Below are 20,607 nucleotides of genomic sequence, written 5' to 3' on the forward strand. Positions count from 1 at the left end.
GGTGTTGAAGGTTTCCCTTACAGGGTCGGATCCAAGGCAGATTTTCAGAACATTCAGTTAAGATAAATGTATATTTAAGTCGTCTAAATAAAAATCATTTGTGTAATAATAATCAGTGAACCTACGTTGGACACCGTTGGTTTTATAGCCAGGGGATATGTTGGAAATCTGGCCCTTTTGAAACAACGCTGAAGGGCTCTGATTTAGGGCAACACAGTCTTTGACCAGATGGGGCGTCTCACAATCTTCCTTTCTGTGTATCCGCAGGGCCTGTAGAGTTGTATGAACCATGTGGCCCAGGAGACCGGCGCCGATGGCTCAAGGGTGCGACAGTGAAGACGCCCTGTGCACAGTCGCCATGTCCAAGAACTAGTGCAAAATCAGGGGGCGATGCCTGATACATTCAACGTCCTGCTTTCAAAGGTAATCAAAATTCGATTCTCTGTTGTGACACAGGAAAAGGTATACTGGTCTTTGGAAATTGCAAACATCTGCTTATCTTTCTGCCCAATCACCTTGGTTTGTAAATGCACATTGCCCCAGTTAAATGTTCAGACCTGACAGCTCTGCTGCACTGTATGGAGCCATTTCAGGTTGTAGATGGTTATAACATGGGAGGACAATACATTTCTAACAATGTAATATGGTCTAGTACAGGCCTCAAGTCGGGGGTTCACGCGGGTGGAAGGCGTCCAAGTTGGGCCCCACTAAGATATGCTGAATTCGCCCAGGTGTAGGTTTCAGACATTGGAACACTTTTAGCAGCGCTTGCACATTGTCCGCTTTGTTCCAAGCAGCAACATGCAGACTAGGGGGCTTTGTATTTTAAATTCCAGCTGGCCCAAAACAAAGGCCGAGGTTAAGGGGCCATCAGGCCTCCTTTTGTTTGTGTATCTTGGCTAGGACTTATTGGTAGCCTCACACCTAAATGCAATGGAAGGGAAACAAAGACACTGTAGCTTATCACTTCACAGGTACTTAAGAAACGCATCCTCTTGACTTTGTTCAGTCTTTCTGTATAGGAGGTATGCATGCCCTGAAAAAATTAAACGTATAAGTTGAGTTCCAGATTTTGTGTCTGGGTTGCGTCACTTTTTTGGCACAACACCCACATAAAATGTCACTTGTTAAATCTTGTAACACACTCAAATATACTCACGCTAGAACTGCTAGGTTTATGTCTGAGGTGTTAAGATCCGATGTCTCTTCCCGTGAGGTCTTGGGTTGTGATGCCACGTACGATGACACACACCATGATATTACTTGCAGACTGCCTAACTTGGTTAGTCCCCCCACTTTTTTTTTTTTTAGGAGTTGAGTCTTGGTCTAGTATCCAATATTCAATGATTAAAGTGAGGAACCTGACTTGGAATCCTGACTTCCTTGTCCACGTTGCGTGCTCCTTGGCTAACAACTTTCTCTCCCTGCACCTTGGAACCACACCAGATGTATGTAACAATGTATGTATAGTGGCGTACACAAAATTATGCCCCACACCCCATGCAGAATGTGATAAGGGAGTCTCGATTCTCCAATAGCTCACAAATATTCTTAGACTTTTATCCGAAGGGAGGCCCCTCCACCCGCCCACTTGCCCTGCAGAGGCTGCAGGGCCCTGCGTTACCCCATGTACAAAACCAAAACGTGATAATTCATAGAATGCACTTTTGCTCGTCTTTATCGCAGTTTACCCGCTTTGAACGCTTACTCTTTTGGACTTTTTAGGTCTCGCGCGTAGCGTTGCAGTGCGCAGCACTGACCGCGCAGCGAGAGACCTCTTGTAGGGGGTTTGAAAACCAACCTGGGAATCGCACACGTTTGTGCGTGTGCTTTTCCTTTTGGCCCACGCCATTGGCCTTTGCGTGTGTCTTTTTAACAAAGACAGCACGCAATTGGCCAAAGGCGGGCGCATTGCTCCGCCCATGGCCTATTAGTGTCGGTTACCTGCACCGCCGCCATGTGGTTTCAATTATCGTGCCCAGACACAGGCGCGAGAATTGAAACCACATGTCTCGCGGTGGCGAGCACGCGCGCACCACTCGCGGGCTTGTTCTTTTTTGGATCCATTCCAGAGGGAAGCAACGGAGCCGTAGTTTTCATTCGTTTATAGTGCCTGGTGCGTTACCCAGTAATATTTGTTGTAGTTACATGTTTTCACAGGTGCTCGGTGTGAGCTGCTTGCACGTATATTTACGTGCTCTGAATTTAAGCATTTTTTTAATGTACAGTTACTTCTGAACTGGTCCCTAATTAGGCAGAGGAGAATTTTGGTGCAATGAAAATTCAATTTTATTTCTGGGAGAATCGAGGGTCGGTCAGGGGAGCACGCCCCACTTTGATTTCCCTTCTAATTCAGTGAGATGTGGACACTGGCTTGTCCTGAAAGCCGAGAACAACGAGAATTCTCATTTTTGTACCAAACTCTGTCAAACTATAAATTGCATCATTGGTGTCTCTACCACTGCTTCTCACGTGACGTCTTTGCAGCCGGCAGACCGTCGCATCGCTTTACTTGGCACTGCACGGGGAGGCGATAACTTCACGAGCGGTGCTCTCTGTGCACAGAAGAACACCATTTCACATCAGTATCATGCCTTACTCATGGTATTTCGTGCCGATAACAAAGAGCAACATGACGGCGCACTTAACATCACACTGTAGGGGGAAGTTAAAGAAGCGCTAATTCAAAGATTATTCAGTGACTTTCTTGCTTTTACAAACTGACCCAGAGTCAGCCACAAGCATGGGCTACCATGCACAGCTTAAACAACGCCATCCTTTTATTATGACAACACTAGCACTTTCAGTGTGTCCTGAAGCAGAGGTAAACCTCTAACCACTGCGAGCAGAGTTAGAAATAGGTAACTTACCGTGGAAGGTGGCGTGCTGGGGTCACCTGCAGCTGGATTGCCATTGCTGTTGTTATATTGCTTATTGTTGGCTGCCTGTATCCTATGTTTTTCACTAACTAATTTGGGAAATTATACCGCAAATCGAACCGATTAGCTCCATTTATAATGCCTTTTAAAAGGGAGGGGCCGAGAGCCTTCCTCCACCTCACAAACCCCCTGAGAAGGACAGCGCGAGTGCTCCTCTCCCTCTCTTCCATTTTAAGTACTCATTCACAGCATTTGCCGAATAGGAGAAGATAGTCTTTACCAGAGCGAGCTTTCCTTCTTGGAAAATAAATGTAAACCTCAGTCATAAAAGTCCAATAAAGTGTACCAGGGCACCTATTTAATACAATGCAAGCTTGACAACCCATTCCATATTTTTGAGAGTGTCTATTTTAATCCTGAATTTAGATCTCCTTTCCTTTCTTTCCATACATGTTCATCCCCAGCTAACAATTTTAATGGTTTTATACACATTTCACTCAAAAAAGGTTTCACTTGGCGTTACTTATTAAATCCAGACTTCTATTTTTAAATGTCACCACTGCGCATAAATTATGTGAATATTTTGTGTGACTTCATTGTTAAGGTGTCATGACTGCAAGCCGTTGTTCCTGACTTCCGAGATGAGTATGTGCAATCGAAACCGCGATAACTCATTACCTCCTCTGCAGCCATGACACTGCTTTTCTGTGTTGCGCCACCTACGTTAAGGTCTGTGTCGGAAAAATATCATAATTTACACTTTCCCCTTATACTTTCCTTTCACTAACAGCAAGCGCCAGGCTATATACTTTTGTTGACTAGCCTGGTGAGGTGACGTCCTCTTGGTGGGCGTAGCATGTTTAGCAGTGTTGTTGATAATTTCACATTATGATGACTCATACGGTATGTAAACAGGATTAAATTGTTTGCACCCGCTTTGTGTGTTTTGTGTCCCATAAGCGACTGAATATGAAAAAAATGGGACTATGTCCTTAATACCTATTTTACAGGTGTCAATACCTCACTTTTTATATTCTTTTGTGCAGGAAATTACCACTAGTTGAAACTTGTTGGTAACTTTTGGTCAAAATAGAAGCAAATGTAAATTGTGCTGTATTCATGATAGGCGCTAGAGCAAAATCTGTCACAGACAAAGTTGCACATTTATTTCCCTTTTTTTAAGTATTAGAGGGTAAGAACGGCCCTGTAGTTCATAAAAGTAAGAGCCAGCCTCAAACCCACTCATCTTCAACAGGAAATGGTTCCCTATGCTTAGAGGGGCTCTCAAGGCTGTTCACTTCCAGCTCAGGCCCTGGAAGGGAACAAGGCAGCAGTAGGGACTTTCAAAATCTGCAGTGGTTGACAAAATCTGATTATCTGTCCTTGGTGCCTGCCTCCTATGTTCGTATCTAAGGCTGGTAGGTTGACTCAGGCACTGCTCATTTGAGCCGGTGGTTGCCGGTGTGATGAACTGGCACTCATTTTTGGGGACTCACACTTATTTACCCACATACACAAATCCGAAAGCAGAGGAAGAGCAAGGCAAAAGAAAGTTTAAGGGAGAAAGCAGGAAGCTGCAATGGTGGAATTAAGGGGCAGGGAGTGTCTGGAAGTACATTAAAGGGTGATGAGGTGGATTTAAGAGCACGCAGCCTTGATATTCACTGCATCAATGCTTAATTGCACTGGTCGCAGGCTTCTGGGAAAAGCTTTTGGCACAAGCACTCATCCTTTCCCAAATTAAGCACCGCACTCAGGCATTTAGCAGTTGATGGAGTGCTCTGGGGAAATACTTGACTGTGCAAGTTTGAGAGCACAACTCCGCACTTTTCAACGGTAATTATGCCATCTTTCTCTATTTTTGCAGTTGTGGTTGTGCTTGGCTCTAAAAGACCCTGATAAACACCAGCCTTCGGGAATGTACAAAGGAAACGTACAGTATTGTACAATATATAGCGTGTTCATCCACAGGCACGTTATTATTCTGTCATCCATTCATTCTTTCATCCATCATTCAATCTTGCACCATTTCATCCATCCAACTATTCAAGCATTCATTATCTATGCATGCATGCATCCATCCATCAGTAAATTCTATCCATCCATTCATCCACCATTTCAGGTTTCCATTAAATCTGCCATCCTTTCACCTGTCCATCCACCTATCCATTCACTCATCCTTTCACCCACTCACCCACCCACTCATCCCCAAAGTCCTTTTATTTCAAATTAGTTCTCTTTCATAAGGTGCAATATGCACTGTGTGCTTTGCTTCAAGTGGGGTGAAAGAATTACGGGGTCTTTCAATCCGGCATGGCTGTGGCCACTGAGCAAGAGTGGTTAGCAAAAAAAGAAAACAAGCACTAGCAAAGACAATAGGCCTGGCCTTTGAGACATGCTGGCTCTACCAATGTCTTCTGTTCATGTTGAACAGCATGAACAACAGAGCAAACAAGCATTTGCAATGCAATGGATCTCGCATTTGCAAGAGTTTGAGCTGCTGGCATTGTAAATGACAGTGCTTTTTATTTATGTGTTTGGAAAACCTGCAAGCGCTACGTAAACAGGTACTTTGTACTTATAGTGGTTACTTATGAGAAGCAAGGCTGGCAGTAACTGCATCTCTTTTATTGCCGTACTTGCTTCTTGTGAGTAAGGACTATAAGTACAATGTGGGTGTTTACACACCGCTTGCAGGTTTTGTAAATGCATAAATAAAAGGCATTGTCATTTACGAAGCCAATAGCTCAAACTCTCGCAAATGCGATACCTATTCCATTGCAAATGCTTGTTTTATTTATGAGAAGCCTACGTCTCGACTCCTTTCCATATAGCATTTAAAAATAACACTGCCATATAGTATGAATCGGCTGTGTCACATCAGTTACAAGCCATAGCATGGAATGCTTTCAGCATTGTTGACGAACAACCCTTAGTAACACCAAACACAATTCAGAGGGTCCATGCCCGGCGTATGTCACGACCCAGGAGCCTGTGAAAGTTTCTTTTTCCTTACACCTTGGTGGGCGTTCTGTGGGAGTGCTCCTAGAATGGCTTTCCAATGCCTGCTGCATCACGGGGCTCAGCAGTCTGTTGGAGTGCTCCTAGAATGGGTTTCCAATGCCTGCTGCATCACGGGGCTCTCAGTAGTCTGTGGGAGGGCTCCCAGAATGGGGTTCCAATGCCTGCTGCATCACGGGACTCTCAGTAGTCTGTGGGAGTGCTCCTAGAATGGCTTTCCAATGCCTGCTGCATCACGGGGCTCTCAGTAGTCCATGGGAGTGCTCCTAGAATACGTTTCCAACGCCTTCTGCGTCACGGGGCTATCAGTAGTCTGTGGGAGTGCTCCTAGAATGCGTTTCCAATGCCTGCTGTGTCACAGGGCTCTCAGTAGTCCGTGGGAGTGTAGGAGAGTCGGATCTGCTTCACATGGGTACCCCCACTTTTTGCTGGTGTTTCACTGTTGTTCGACCTTAGTCTGGCTGTGGCCCTGCTAATCAGGACCACAGCCTAGCTGCTTCCTCTCTAAATGGTTTCCATGTACATTAGGTACATATCTAATTGGATTCTGGAGTGCCTTATAAGCCCTTAGTATATGGTATACTATGTACCTAGGGCATAGGTACCTCAGAGGCCTACCAGGGGCTGCAGCATATATTATGCCACCCCTGGAAAGCACTCCAAAATGGCACCACAGGTCTGCTACTGCAGCCTGGGTAAGGGTGTGCTTGCACCCCTTACAGTGGAATAGGCTACCTATATCCACACATATATACAGACACATAAAAACCTATAAGCCACTCCATTGACAGGTCTTGACAAAATTATGAAGGCAGAGTGCTTGGTTTTATGTGAGAGGGTGCCCAAGCATGAGCTGAGCCCCTCTGCAGCTTTCGGAAATACTTCCTTATGGCTGTTCTGTGATACAGCCATACCATATGCATTATAACCTTACGGTAAATGCTAACTTTGGAATGGCTACATCAAAACATGTTGTGTTTGGTGTCAAAGGCTGTGGAATACTACCCCCCCCCCCCCACCACCAGTTCTGGCGGCGGGGGTAGCATTCCACCCTTCTAGAGGGATAGACATGTTCACACTGGCTAAACCCGGTAGGACTTTCCTGAGCCCTGGCATCACAAAATGGATGCCTCTGCCACAGACACGGGTCTGGCCTCCTGCTGCTGACCGAAACTCCGGCAGGGGAGGCCTGGACAATAGGTTTCCTGTCGAAGGGAGGTGTCACCACCTCCCCAGACAGGCAGATGTGTATTGGGGCTGGGCGGGAGCAATCTCTGGTGCTTTGAAGTCCTGCACTGGGGGCACACTTGGTGTCCCTGTGCATAGTCCAGTTCAAACCGGTTGCATGGGCTACCTGCCCCGGCGCGAAACTGAACAAAGGAAATGGGTGTAACCACCCCTCTTTCCAGGCCCACCCATAGGTGGTGCCTTAGAGTTAGTCCATACCCTAAACTTACTATAAGTATAGGTTTTCAGTCCCTAGGACTTTAGATTACCCTGGACAAAACTCTGCTACATATATCCTGGACCTTCGACGTTCTACTTTAACTAGAAGACTGAAGGAATCTCCCTTGGGGTCAAGGAGTGACTCCCCTGCTTGGCTGGCACCAAAGAAGCAACTGACCGGTCTGCATTGCTGAAGCTCCCGCTGGACGCCAAAGTCTTTGCATCACCAGAGGTGGATTCCCAGACTTCCCCGAGGCTACCCTGAGTCCACAGCAAAGCTGAGGCCCGTGGCTATCGTGGATGAAGTGGAACAGTTACCCCTGGACACCGTGAACTTTTGCAGCAAAACTATCTTCCTGGTCCTCCTCGAAGTTGTGCTTTGGGCTCCGAGTAGCCCCAGCCTTGAGCACCTCCTGCACCGAAGATTGTTGGCCTTCACTCCGGGAGTGACCCGTGGGCCAGTTTCAAGTGCAACCACTCGAGGCTCCTTTGCGATCACTAGACCGTTGGCTAGCAGGTCCCCACGAAGGCAACTTCTTTTCTGCTTGGGCTTTCCTGGTTGCTCCAGACGTGCCCTGACTTACCTTCGCTGGGTGAGTCCCTCAGACCTTGCTGGTCTGCACCGCAGTCCTTTCTCTGAATTCCAGTGACTTGCCGTTGCCAAGGCTTGTTGGGTCCATTCTGGTCGCCGACACCGCAACACTCGCCAGACTTCTTGGAACAGCTCGAATCCGGCTCGTGGACTTCGTCGACGCCTTCTGGACCTCGTAGCTGAAGAGTCAAGACACGCATCAACTCACCTGAAGCACCCGACATCTGTGGGCATTGGTCCATCCTGCCCTTGGTCACTGGCTAGTGACCCAGACTCTGTCCCCTCTGCTTTCAGGTTCCTTCCATCCCAGATCCAGGCTTGGATCTCCCCAAACACTTCTCCTCTTCACGGCAGCAGCAGTTCTTTGCAGGCTCCCATTGAAATCGACGACGCCACCCGACACCAAAAGACACCTATTGACCGGCTTCCCTGGGTGAGGTAACTCAAGGACTCCAGTGCTCCCATGGGTGCAAGCCCTAGAACTTCTTAAATCCAAAAGGGTTTGGTCCTGACTCGATTAGATGTGTCCCTAATCTTTAAATTTCCAACAGCGACATTGCCCATAAAAGATAACGGGAACCCGCCGTTGTGTTCTCACACTGCATACAGTCCCCGTGAGTCCCCTGTGTCACTACCTTGGGTGGTTCCTTGGGGTCCCAGCGATTCTACAGGCTATAGGCCTAGTGTCTATTCCAGTCGTGGTTCTTATACCACTTTTTTGGTATATGGTTTGGTACGCCCCTAGGGCACAAACGTGTATTTGTGCTATTACTGATGATTGCTATCTTGTAACTTAAGTACTTCGAACTCCAGCCTCATAAAGAGACTAGAGGGGTGTGTGTTAACCTAAATACATATATTTTAAATATATACCTGATGTGGTTGTCCTTTCATTTGATCATTCAAGAGATTATAGACTGGTAAAACAAGCTGCTTTACATTCCTTCAAGACTTAGCCTGAAGGCTGCTCTCCATAGCTACCACTAGGATAGCTTTCAATAAAGGTTGTCTTTAACCTATCACCATAAGGGGTTGTTTGGGCTGATACAAGGTGCCCACTAGAACTAGTGGACAGCATATATCAGGCCACCTTCTCACAGGGAGTGCTCCTAGAATGGGTTTCCAATGCCTGCTGCATCACAGGGCTCTCAGTAGTCTGTGGGAGTGCTCCTAGATTGGGGTTCCAATGCCTGCTGCGTCACCGGGCTCTCAGTAGTCTGTGGGAGTGCTCCTAGAATGCGTTTACAACGCCTGCTGCATCACGGGGCTCTCAGTAGTCCGTGGGAGTGCTTCTAGAATACGTTTACAATGCCTGCTGCATCACGGGGCTCTCAGTAGTCCTTTTGCTGACGGGGAGCCAGTGCAGGTTTCTCAGGTGTGCAGATATGTGGCTGTGGCGAGGGATGTTGAGGATGAGTCGTGCGGAGGCGTTCTGTATGCGTTGAAGTCGTTTCTGAAGTTTGGCTGTGGTTCCTGCGTACAGGGCATTCCCGTAGTCCAGTCGGCTGGTGACGAGGGCCTGGGTGACCGTCTTTCTGGTTTCGGTGGGGATCCACCGGAAGATTTTTCGGAACATGCGCAGGGTGTTGAAGCATGAGGATGAGATGGCGTTGACTTGTTTGGTCATTGTGAGGGAGGAGTCCAGGATGAATCCCAGGTTGCGTGCGTGGTCCGTGGGTGTCGGTGCGGTGCCCAGCGCTGTGGGCCACCAGGAGTCGCCCCAGGCGGATGGGGATTGTCCAAGGATGAGGACCTCCGTCTTGTCTGAGTTCAGTTTCAGATGACTGAGTTTCATCCATTCCGTGACGTCTTTCATTCCTTCCTGGAGGTTGGTTTTGGCGGTGGCTGGGTCTTTGGTGAGGAAGAGTATCAGCTGGGTGTCGTCGGCGTAGGAGATGATGTTGAGGTTGTGCTTGCGTGCGATGGCGGCGAGGGGGCTCATGTAGATATTGAAGAGGGTTGGGCTGAGCGAGGAGCCTTGGGGTACGCCGCAGATGATCTCGGTGGCCGCGGAGCGGAAGGGAGTGAGGCGGACTCTCTGGGTTCTGTTGGAGAGGAATGAGGTGATCCAGTCCAGGGCTTTTCCTTGGATCCCAGTGTTGTGGAGGCGGGTTATTAGGGTGCGGTGGCAGACGGTATCAAAGGCGGCTGAGAGGTCCAGGAGGATGAGAGCGGTTGTTTCCCCGTTGTCCAGCAGGGTCCTGATGTCGTCGGTGGTCGCGATGAGGGCGGTCTTGGTGCTGTGGTTGGCTCGAAATCCGGACTGGGATGGGTCGAGCGAGTTGTTTGCCTCGAGGAATGCAGTCAGCTGTTTATTGACGGTCTTCTCGATGACTTTTGCTGGGAAGGGAAGAAGAGAGATGGGGCAGAAGTTCTTGAGGTCTTTAGGGTCTGCTGTGGGTTTCTTCAGAAGGGCGTTGTTCTCTGCGTGCTTCCAGCTCTCTGGGAAGGTGGCTGACGCCAAGGAGTTGTTAATGACGTTCCGGAGGTGGGGTGCGATGGTGGTGTCGGCTTTGTTGAAGATGTGGTGAGGGCATGGGTCAGAGGGAGAGCCAGAGTGGATGGTGTTCATGACGTGGGTGGTGTCTTCAGTGCTGATGGGGGTCCAGGTGCTGAGGGTGGTGGTGGGGGTCGTTGGTTTGGTGACTGGAGGCGGAGTCTGGGCGCCAAAGCTGTCATGTATATCGGCGATCTTGCGGTAGAAGAACGTGGCAAGGGAGTCGCAGAGGTCTTGCGACGGTGTGATGTCATTGTTGCTGGCGCTGGGGTTGGAGAGCTCTTTTACGATGCTGAAGAGTTCCTTGCTGTTGTGGGTGTTGTTGTCCAGCCGCTCTTTGAACGATGTCCTTTTGGTGGTGCGGATCAGCTGGTGGTGTTCTTGAGGGCGGTCATGTTTTCTGTCGTCCGTTCGTGGTGCCAGGTTTTCTCGAGAGTTCGGCAGGATTTTTTTGAGTCTTTGAGGGCGTTGGTAAACCATGTGGGTTTCCTATTGCCGGTCTTGCCTGGGGGGTTCTTCAGTGGAGCAAGGGCGTCGGCGCAGTTGGTGATCCATTGTGTGAGATTGTGGGCTGCGTCGTTGGTGTCGGAGGTGTCAGTTGGTGGGTTCTGGCTCAGAGATGTGGTTAGTTGGTCTGTGCCTTTTCCAAGTGTGCTGGTGCCGTTTCGTCAGCCTAGCGCCAACGCAGGCACCCTTGTGCAAGGGTGCCTCCGTTGCATGCAGCATTGTTTTTATGTAGGAAGGGGCACTTCCCTGCACAAAAGCAAACCTGAGAGGCTTTTTCCTCTTTGTATGAGTGCTGCACATATAGAAAGAGGAAAAAAGGGAGAAATAAAGATTTTTCTCCTTGTTGTGCATCCCTTGGGGAGGTGTAAGATTTTGAATCAGTCCCAGGTTTACAAGTCCTTGTAAATCTGGGAATACATTAAAAAAAACGTAAGAGTTGAGTGGGAACACCCACTGCAACGCCTCCCTTGTGCAGAGTAAGGCAAAGGAGCAATTTGCGCTGTGTTGCATTACTCCATATTTATGAAACCATTCAAAGCCATGCAAAGTGGCTTTGCATGGCTTCATAAATATGACTTGCAGATTTGTGACGTGCATTTACCACGTTCCGTGGTGCAAGCATGACGCAAGGTCCTTGTAAACATGCCCCTTAGTCTGGTGTGCATGCAAATCCTGCATTGCCAATCCCTGGTGAGTTGCATTAGTACTGCTGGAACAAAGCCAATGGAGGCACCAATGTGTGAGGCGGACTGGCCTCAAGGGTCCTGTGACCTCAGTGACAAAGTCACTGCTGTTCTAGGGTGTGCTGCTTCGTTGGCCTACCCGCTAGACTGTAGGTGAACTTCAGTATGGATTGTGGTGAACAGGCCTTCAAGGTTAACCCACACTGGCCACTGGTAGGGTCCACTTGCTGGTGCTAAGAGACCAGGGCTTCTATGGTCTAGTATGGCCTTCTAAGGTCTAGTAGGTGAATGTGCTCCCTCAGGACAGTGGTCTGGTGGACTGGTCATGAAGCCTGATTCCCCAGTTCCAGATTTGGTAGCTCTGGCCGTAGTGCCACATTCTATCCTCCCTGAGCACCCTTCTGTCCCACTGAGAGACACTTGCAGTGCCTTTAGCTACAACCCAATTCTGCCCCAAGGTAAACACCTGGCTGTGACTCAATTCAAATTATGCACTGCCAGAAAAAAAGTAACAACATCCTGGAAAAAGCAAACACTCATAGGCACAGGAAGATTATGTAAAGCGTGCGAAATATAAGCAGGAACGACATGGCTACTTTAGTTTTTACACTCCTTGTTTAGAAATCAATGAGTGTTTTTTGCCTCAAACGTTGAGGACATGAAAACTGTGCTCTTAGTGTACGCAGGTGTGCCTTTGGTGTACTCGTGGACAGCAAGGAAGGGCATAAGCAGGGCTCAGAAGATTAAGGGATTCTTGAGGAAAATCTGATCTGACTCACAGAAACCCACAGGGCTAATCCACATTCATGTCAGCCAGCTAGCTGCTCAAACATCGACATTATGTATTCAAGTGTCCTGCTAACGATACCTTTTGAAGTGTCTGGCTTGCTAACTCTCCCACCCACAAAAAACTTGAGAGAGCTCTTGAGGGTAAAAGGCAAAATTATATTTTCATTTGGGAAGTGAAGGATACATCCAACTTTATTTTTTGTGGTGACATACTCGTACATTAGTTAGGCTGTAATGTGTTGCTGAAACAAAATCACAAACCTAAGAGGTCCCAAAGGCAAGACCTATTGGCTTTGCTAATGCTTGTTTAGATATCTCATCATGCACACATACAGAGACAATGAATCATATGTGTGTAAATCAATGTTTAGAAAATGTTTACAAGACAAAAGGGGCTACAAGGTGTTAGGATTCACATGCCATCAATTCTGGTTGGCATTTTTTTAAGATCTGGAGAAGCACAATCCGAGGGTTCAAAATGTAACAAAGTGGTTGGATTTTCTTTTTTTTTTTTTTTTAATTTTTATTTATTTTGAGCAATTCAGTGAGGTCACAATACTTAATCAAGATTCATATTATACAGGAAAAAAAAAAACTTAAATCGGGAACATATACAAACAGAGAGCCATAATCCAACATGGATAATCCATAATTTGCAGACATATAGCTAATAATAATCATTAAGATACATTACTATACCCAGTTACCAATCGGCTCCCATATTGCAGCCCCCAGTTTCTTCCTTGCCCTACCTTTTAATTTGTATAGGGCAGTTTCCAAATTGTAAATTGAGATGAGCTTAGCCCTCCAGTTAGCGAATGACGGAGGTTCAGGATCGAGCCACTGAGATGTTATGCATAAACTCAAAACCGCCATACATATGAACTTTAGGCCTCTATGGGGTACCAATTTCCTCCCCGAGTCCATACCAAATTCTATCCCGAACAAAACCAAAGGTGCAGTCACAGAAATCGGTATACCCAGAGACCCTAAAATAAAACATTCAATATCCGATAAGAGTTGATGAAGCGAAGGGCAGGAGAAAAACATATGTATCGAATCTGCCCCATAGAGACCACATCTGGCACATCTCGTCCCCCTTCCCGCCTTCCACTTTGCAATCTTTGCTGGCGTATAATATAAATTAAACATGGCCATATAAGCTTGACTTCTTAGACTGCCAGAAAGCAAAATAGAACTAGCGGTCCTCAATACCAGCTGAAGATCCAGATTGGTTGATGACAATTTTCCCTCCCACGCTGCTTCAAATCTACGGATATCATCAGGTTCTTTTAAGATAATTTCCTTGTATATTTGACCTATTTTAGATTTCCCTTTTATCAACTCCAATATCCGGATCTGAGACACCTGACAGTTCCCCCTCGCAATTGCAGCCTGCAAGAAACTTCTAAGTTGAAGATATTTAAAAAAATCAGACCTACCAACCCCAAATTTCTCTTGGAGTGTCAAAAAAGAAAGAATATCACCCTTCTCTAGTAAATCCCCAATTACTCTTATACCATGCTGTGACCACCTCCTCATAACCGAATCATGACATACGGTAGATGACAAAGCATACGAATCCAGAGGTGTGTACCACGTGATACAAGGAATAACTAGTTGTTTCCTGAGCCTCTTCCATACTACATATGCTGCCTGAATAATCTTAAACCGAGTCTTTTTATAATAACTTGGCTCCAGGATTTTAAGTAGTAACCCTCGCGCCGATTCTCCCAAACACCATTCATAAATAGATGGGGAAAAAGCGGGCTCCAGAACCACAGTGTTCCCAGATACCAACACACCCATAAATTGGAGCAGCGTAGCGCTATAGTAAGCATAAAAGTTAGGGAGGGCCAGACCTCCCCGCTCTACCGGCAGATATAACCATTTCATCGCCCTTCTAGAGCGACGAAACCCCCAAAGAAACCGTGAACACATTCGCTCTATTCTCTTAAAAAAGATATTGGGAAACATAATTGGAATAGCCCGAAACAGATACAGGAATTTCGGGAAAATTGACATTTTTAGGACATTACCCCTTCCATATAGAGATAGATGCAGCCTATTTAAACGCTCCAGAGTATTATTTGATGATACAATCAGTGATTCGACATTAATCCTTGGTATATCTTGAATTTTAGTAGAGATAAGCACACCTAAATACATTGCTTCTGTGGCTACCTCCATCTCTAATGGTAATCCAGCCTCCGTATGTAACACCTGTGTCTTATCCAGATTTAATTTATAGCCAGACACTGTACCGAAGTTGTTAGTAATGACCACAATTCTTTCCATAGCCTTATTCATATCCGCAGAAAGCACCTCAAGGTCGTCAGCATATGCCAAGACTTTCACTGAATATATATGCGCTTTTACCGGACAGATTTCAATATCGGCCTCCAGCCTATTTATGAGGGGGTCTATAAACAGAGCAAAGAGAAGTGGGGAGCTGGGGCACCCCTGCCGCGTGCCCCTGCTAACCATAAACCTCTGTGACTCTTCTCCCCCTAGCCGTACTATTGCATTCGGCATAAGGTACATAGACTGTATTGCTCGTATAAAGTCATTAGGAAAGGACTTCCATCTCATCACTGCCCATAAAAACTCCCAGGAGACCCTGTCGAATGCCTTTTCGGCATCCAACAGGGCCACCCCAACAGGAACCCCCGTTGCCTGTGCCCAGTCAAAGACAGATATAAGTCGCCTGACGTGATCCGTGGTCCCTCTCCCAGCTATGAATCCATGTTGTTGTGGTGAGACTAAAGGGGTAATAATCCCCCCCCAATCTCCTTGCCAAGCATTTCGAGTATATTTTGTTGTCGGCATTTATAAGGGAGATTGGGCGGTATGAAGAGAGCTCACAGGGATCCTTTCCCTTCTTCCTAAAGATTATTATGACTGTTTCCGACCAAGAGGCCGGGGGGGCCCCCTTAAACGCAGCCTGGAAAACCGAGGTCAATAGCCCAGCTAGACTCTTCCTGAACTTAGTGTAAAACTCTAAGGGGATTGAGTCTGACCCCATCGCCTTCCCTGAGGCTAGTGACAGCATAGCTATTTCGATCTCTTCCCAAGAAATCCTTTCTACTAGTGCATCTTTATCCACCTCCTCTAATCCGACAGAGCCCATTTCCTCTAAATATTGTTGCGTTCCTCTGACCGATTCTGCCATATATCGTTTTTCATAATATTTTTTAAAAGAATCATGAATCAAGGAGGGGGTCTCTAATAGGTTCCCATCCATATCCTTAATCTTGAGAATCCTAGAGTAAACCTCCTTTTGTCGTAGCCTTTTAGCCAGGACACTCCCAGCCTTTTCTCCATATTCATAAAACTCGCTTCTATGTACTTGATACTTGGCGGCTGCTTCATCTGCATACCCTTGATATATAGTTGAACGAAAAGCAGCAACTTCCGCATGAACCTCCCTGACCCTCCCAGCACACTTTATCTCAGAAACTAGTTTTTGCTCCAGCATAGAGAGGGCCGCCAAATCATTTAGAGATTTCAGACGGTCCTTTATCCGCTTCCTTGCTACAAACCTTACTGTCTCGCCTCTTATGCCAGCTTTGAAAGCGTCCCATACAATCTTCGTCCTGGCAGATCCAATATTCAGCTGAATAAACTCAGGGATCCATTTATCCATCCAACTACAGTAATCATGATTCATCAATAACTTCCTATCAAAGTCCATTTTCTCCCCTTAGCCATTAACCCAGCACATTCAAACTCTAATACTACTGGGCTGTGATCCGAAATTATCTTAGGGGGTACATTTATAGAGGCCCTTGATAGTATAACATCAGAGACCAAAAAAAGATCCAGTCGTGCCATCTTCTTGTGTGGGGCAGAAAAATACGTAAACCCATCTTGCCCTGGTTTTAACTCCTCCCAAACATCATAGAGGCCTTGATCTTGCACCAACGCCTGCAGACTCCTAAAAGCTCTTGGTTTCCTGCCCGTATAAGATTTGGCTGTCCTCATATTTAACTGCGAATAGATATGTATGTTTAGGTCACCACAGACCAACATAGGCTGAGGATAAAGAGATAGCTCTGTATTAATTACTTGAAAAAAGTCTGGATCGTCCACATTTGGTGCGTATATTGAGCACAGCGTCATGACTTGCTGTGAGATTCTACCTCCATCACAACCCACCTACCAAATTTATCCACTTTATGTTTTTTGACCTCCAAAAATCCCCTTTTAGCCAGGATTGCAACTCCTTTCTGGTTAACTGCCTGAGAAGTACAGGCCAACAGTTCAAGCCCTAGAGAGCCAAGCCAGGCCCTATTGGACCACGCTATATGCGTCTCCTGTAAAAAAAAAGCAGATCCCATGAACTTGCATAAATAATTCTAGCTAAGACGCGCCTTTTCTTAAAGTCATTCAGACCACAGATATTCAGTGAACAACAAGTTATTTTCATCATTCAAAATCATAAGTATTCTTACATAAAACAGCATTAAAGGGTTCCCCCCGCCCTACAATTTTGACAGCTACCTTACTTTGCTTATATCTGATACACTCGACACTTTTTAAAGACAATGTATAATCCTTATACCTCACTGAATTGTTTATAACCCATCCCCACCACCACCATCCCCCACCCCACCCCCTCCAACCCCCCCCCCCAACCCACCCTGAACCTCCTTCAGCGAGCATTGGGAAAAACAATTTCCCTAGTGATGGTAAAGCCCAGTGCTCGACCACCACCTCTTCCACCCATATGGGGGCTGGTCTGATCAAATTTGCCAGGGCTGCTTTGGGTTCCCAGTCTGGCCCTGTTTTAATGTCGATTCCTTGCACTGTACCGTAGGCTTTTAGCCTACAGTGGGGTGGCCCACTTTTGCCATCTGAGGGCTGGTGCTTTGAGGCACATGTAGGCGTGCAGTCTTGTACGCACGAGCTACAAGAAATAGTCATGCTGACTTGGCTCCAGTCCAAGTGATGCTACAGACTCTGGCTCTGTTTGGCTGATGAGGCAAAGCTGTGCACATATGGGTGAGGAGAACCTGCTCTCTATCGGAGCCACTTGGGGTTGTGTGATTCATCTCTTGAGGTTCTTCTTCGAGACCAAACACAAAGTGAACTGTCATTCCTGGGTCACATCGGTGATCCAACAGAGGTCGACTTTGGATTCTACTGATAAGATCAACGGACATGCCATCACAAGTCTCCAGGCGCCAGTACATAATCTCCTAACCCCGTCCAGGCGGCGAGTACTCCCTCTCCGCTCCCCCATGGTTGTTGCAATCGCTGCGCGCTTTTCCCTTAATTAGCACTTGACCACTTCTTGGTGCCTGAAAAGGTCGCAGTTTTATTTTCACAACAAACATTTGGTAACATGAAATCTTCATATTTCAAATTTCAAACATTCATGGTCTTACTATAGTCCTTCAATGACCATGTTTCACTTTTATCTATTGTTCATTATTTCCTCTATTCGCATTCTGGACCCAGCCGCCTCAATTGCCTGGGAGAGGATGGAGGGGCCCCAATCCCTGTGTTTCGATTCACGGGTCTAGGCTTCAACTTGCTACCGATTTGGAGGGTGTCCCTTTCTGGGCATGCCCGGGCTGCAAGTGCCGTCCCGCTCGTCCTGTATCCTTTCGGGGCCCTCCCTTCTCCCAGGGGTCTCTGCCGTTTGGCATCCCAAGGACCTTACTTGAGCATCTACTCTATTTTCTTGCGGCTGGGTCCTTGTCATCTTCTCCGCCTGTACCCCTGCCGTAAGGCATCCCCGGGGTCCTGCGGGAGTGTCATCTCTGTTCTTTCTCTGGCGGCACGCCGCCCAATGGCTCCCCCGGTGCCCCTGGCGTGAGGCATCCAAGGACACTGTGTGAGCCTTTCATCTATCTCCTAGTAATTTCGTTCTCTACTAGGTTCCTCGTGTCAGCTCCGCTACCCTTTCCCCCTACGGCTGCGACGCCCGTAACCATAGGTGTGGGTGGGTGGGCTTCTCTTCTTCTTACGCGAGGGGGAGACTTGAAATGGGATTTCCTGGGCCGTTGGCCCCTTTTAACCTCCCCCTTGCCTACCTTTCTCGCCCCCTGATTGAGGGGGGGAGCTTCCTTTGTTTGTGGGCCTATCCGTTGTTGCACGGGGCGCCACCAGCACTAAAACCGGCCCTGTCTTCTTCCCAGAGCAGTTCCGAGATTGGACCCAGGCCGGGAAGGCTCTGGACTGTTTACCGGGCTCGAACCCTGTTCCACCCTTTTGCGGTTGACCCACCACACGTAAGGTTACCTTCTTTCCGCGGTCAATGCCGGGTTGGAGTGTTCAGCGATTGTTAGTAGGCTGGCCGCAACCCTTTCTTCCCAAATTGAGTTGGTCGTCCCCCTGCTTCGCGCAGCCCCGCTCCTTACCTTTTTCCTTTTAATTTTGCTTCCGGGTTCGCTATGGGGGCACTGCCGCCCGCACCAGTCTTCCTCCGTTCGGGGGCACCGCCGCCCGCACCGACACCCGCGTGGTTCGTTTACTGCCGTGATCTTACACCATCTGCTTGTTCAAAGCCTGCAAACCGCCCCGGGGTCCGTTCTCGCGAGCACCGCTGTTCTGACTCCAGGTGCCTCCGTGGTGGCGGTGCCGGCATACTGCCCAGCATTTGATCCAAATCTTCGCAAACCACCGGCCGGTGTCCCTGTTGATCCGGGCACCGCCGTATTGGCTCCAGGTGCCCGCGAGTCCTGTATCTGTGGTGGACCCTGCCCGTATCCTCGACAACAGATGAGGCGGGGGTGAAAGCCGCATTTTGTCTTCCGCCCAAAGGCGCGAAATGCCCCATAGCGTCCTTGCGTCGTCCTCTTCTCCGGTCAGCTTCCCCGCAATCCTTTCTTTCTGTGCCCTCTGTGCGCTGGCGTGGCCTTCCTTTCCGTCTTCTCTGCTAAGGCGCGAAACCCCCGCTGCCGTTGTTCCCTTCGGACTTCCTGCCTCAGGGGTGTGCGGGTAACCGGGTACTTCTCTGGAAAGCAGGCAGCGCCTGTCGCCACGTGTAGGCCCCCGCTTACGCCTCTCGGTCTGTGCTGCTTACGGCGGAGGCGGCTCCACACCTCCCGTACTTTTCCGGCACCGAGTCGCCTGGCGGTACTTTGCGGCCAGCTGATTCGCTTCCTTGTGAAAGGCGCTGTGAACGCCTGCTGCCGTTGGGGAGGGAAAGCCGATGCCAGGCCCCCTTTTAGTCTGGACCCCGTCTGCGCACGCTCCCCCGGTCTTCCGCCGCTCGCGATCTCCCCCGTCGCTCCTGAAATCGCCGTCTCTTGGCAAGCGTGGGATGGGACGTCGCTGGAGCCCTCCGAGTCTTTGAAGAGCTGGTTTCTTGGCGCCAAAAAGGGGGATGCGATGGTCGCCTCCAGGTATGCCCACGTCTTCATTCCTTTCATTCTTCCTGCAGCTCAGATCCAAACATGGCGGCTTCTCTTCTTCTTACGCGAGGGGGAGACTTGAAATGGGATTTCCTGGGCCGTTGGCCCCTTTTAACCTCCCACTTGCCTACCTTTCTCGCCCCCTGATTGAGGGGGGGAGCTTCCTTTGTTTGTGGGCCTATCCGTGCCCTCCCCGGCCTAGCCGGGTTTCCTAATTGCGGGGGCGTGGCGTGGAGGGGTCCCAGCGCCGGCCGGCGTTCTAACCCAGGCCTCTATTGGGTCCGGCTTTGCCTTCCCCGGCCTGGGTCCTTATCGGTAAATGGCAGGAAGTAATTGCGATTTCTGTGAGCGCCAAGCCATCACAAGCGTTTCTGCTTCTAAACATGCCGCAGGGCCCCAGGGTCTGATAGCCTCACCACAGAGACTGGAAGTGCAGATCCTTTTCTGGGTCACAATTGACTGCAATCTGTTCCTCTTTCCTCAGCTCCTAGTAGTCCTTCTTTCTAGGTCACTTCTTCATGTAGGGGTATATCTGGCAAACCTCAGCAGTCAATCAGTTCCTTCTTCAAGGCAAGCCCAAGGCAACTGTTCATGGTAGAGTACAGAACTTACAGATTCCTCTTCCTGACCAAGTTTCTCGGTTTGCAATGGTGTGGGACCCCGGATTCCACTTGATGAGGAATCTTGGCACAATAACTGGTAGTTTGTGTACTATACTTATACACATTCTGCAGACAGATATTCTGTTTTCTACAGGTCCATCTTCTGGTTCCATTTCAGGCAGATCTTTTTCATATTCTTTTCGGTCTGGTCCAACATAGTCATTGTT

The 20,607-nt window shown here is 48.2% G+C and overlaps 1 protein-coding gene across 1 annotated transcript in view; it reads left to right on the plus strand.

The window, feature by feature from the left end:
* Positions 1-20,607, plus strand: part of B4GALNT1 (beta-1,4-N-acetyl-galactosaminyltransferase 1) — a 693,972-nt gene that overhangs the window by 67,687 nt on the left and 605,678 nt on the right. Inside the window, exon 2 of the mRNA XM_085654571.1 lies at positions 268-423. The gene's annotated coding sequence lies outside the window, so the exon portion shown is untranslated. The remainder of the gene's footprint in view (positions 1-267; positions 424-20,607) is intronic.

The sequence above is a fragment of the Triturus cristatus genome, chromosome 4_1 (assembly GCF_964204655.1).
Source record: "Triturus cristatus chromosome 4_1, aTriCri1.1, whole genome shotgun sequence".
Taxonomy (NCBI): domain Eukaryota; kingdom Metazoa; phylum Chordata; class Amphibia; order Caudata; family Salamandridae; genus Triturus; species Triturus cristatus.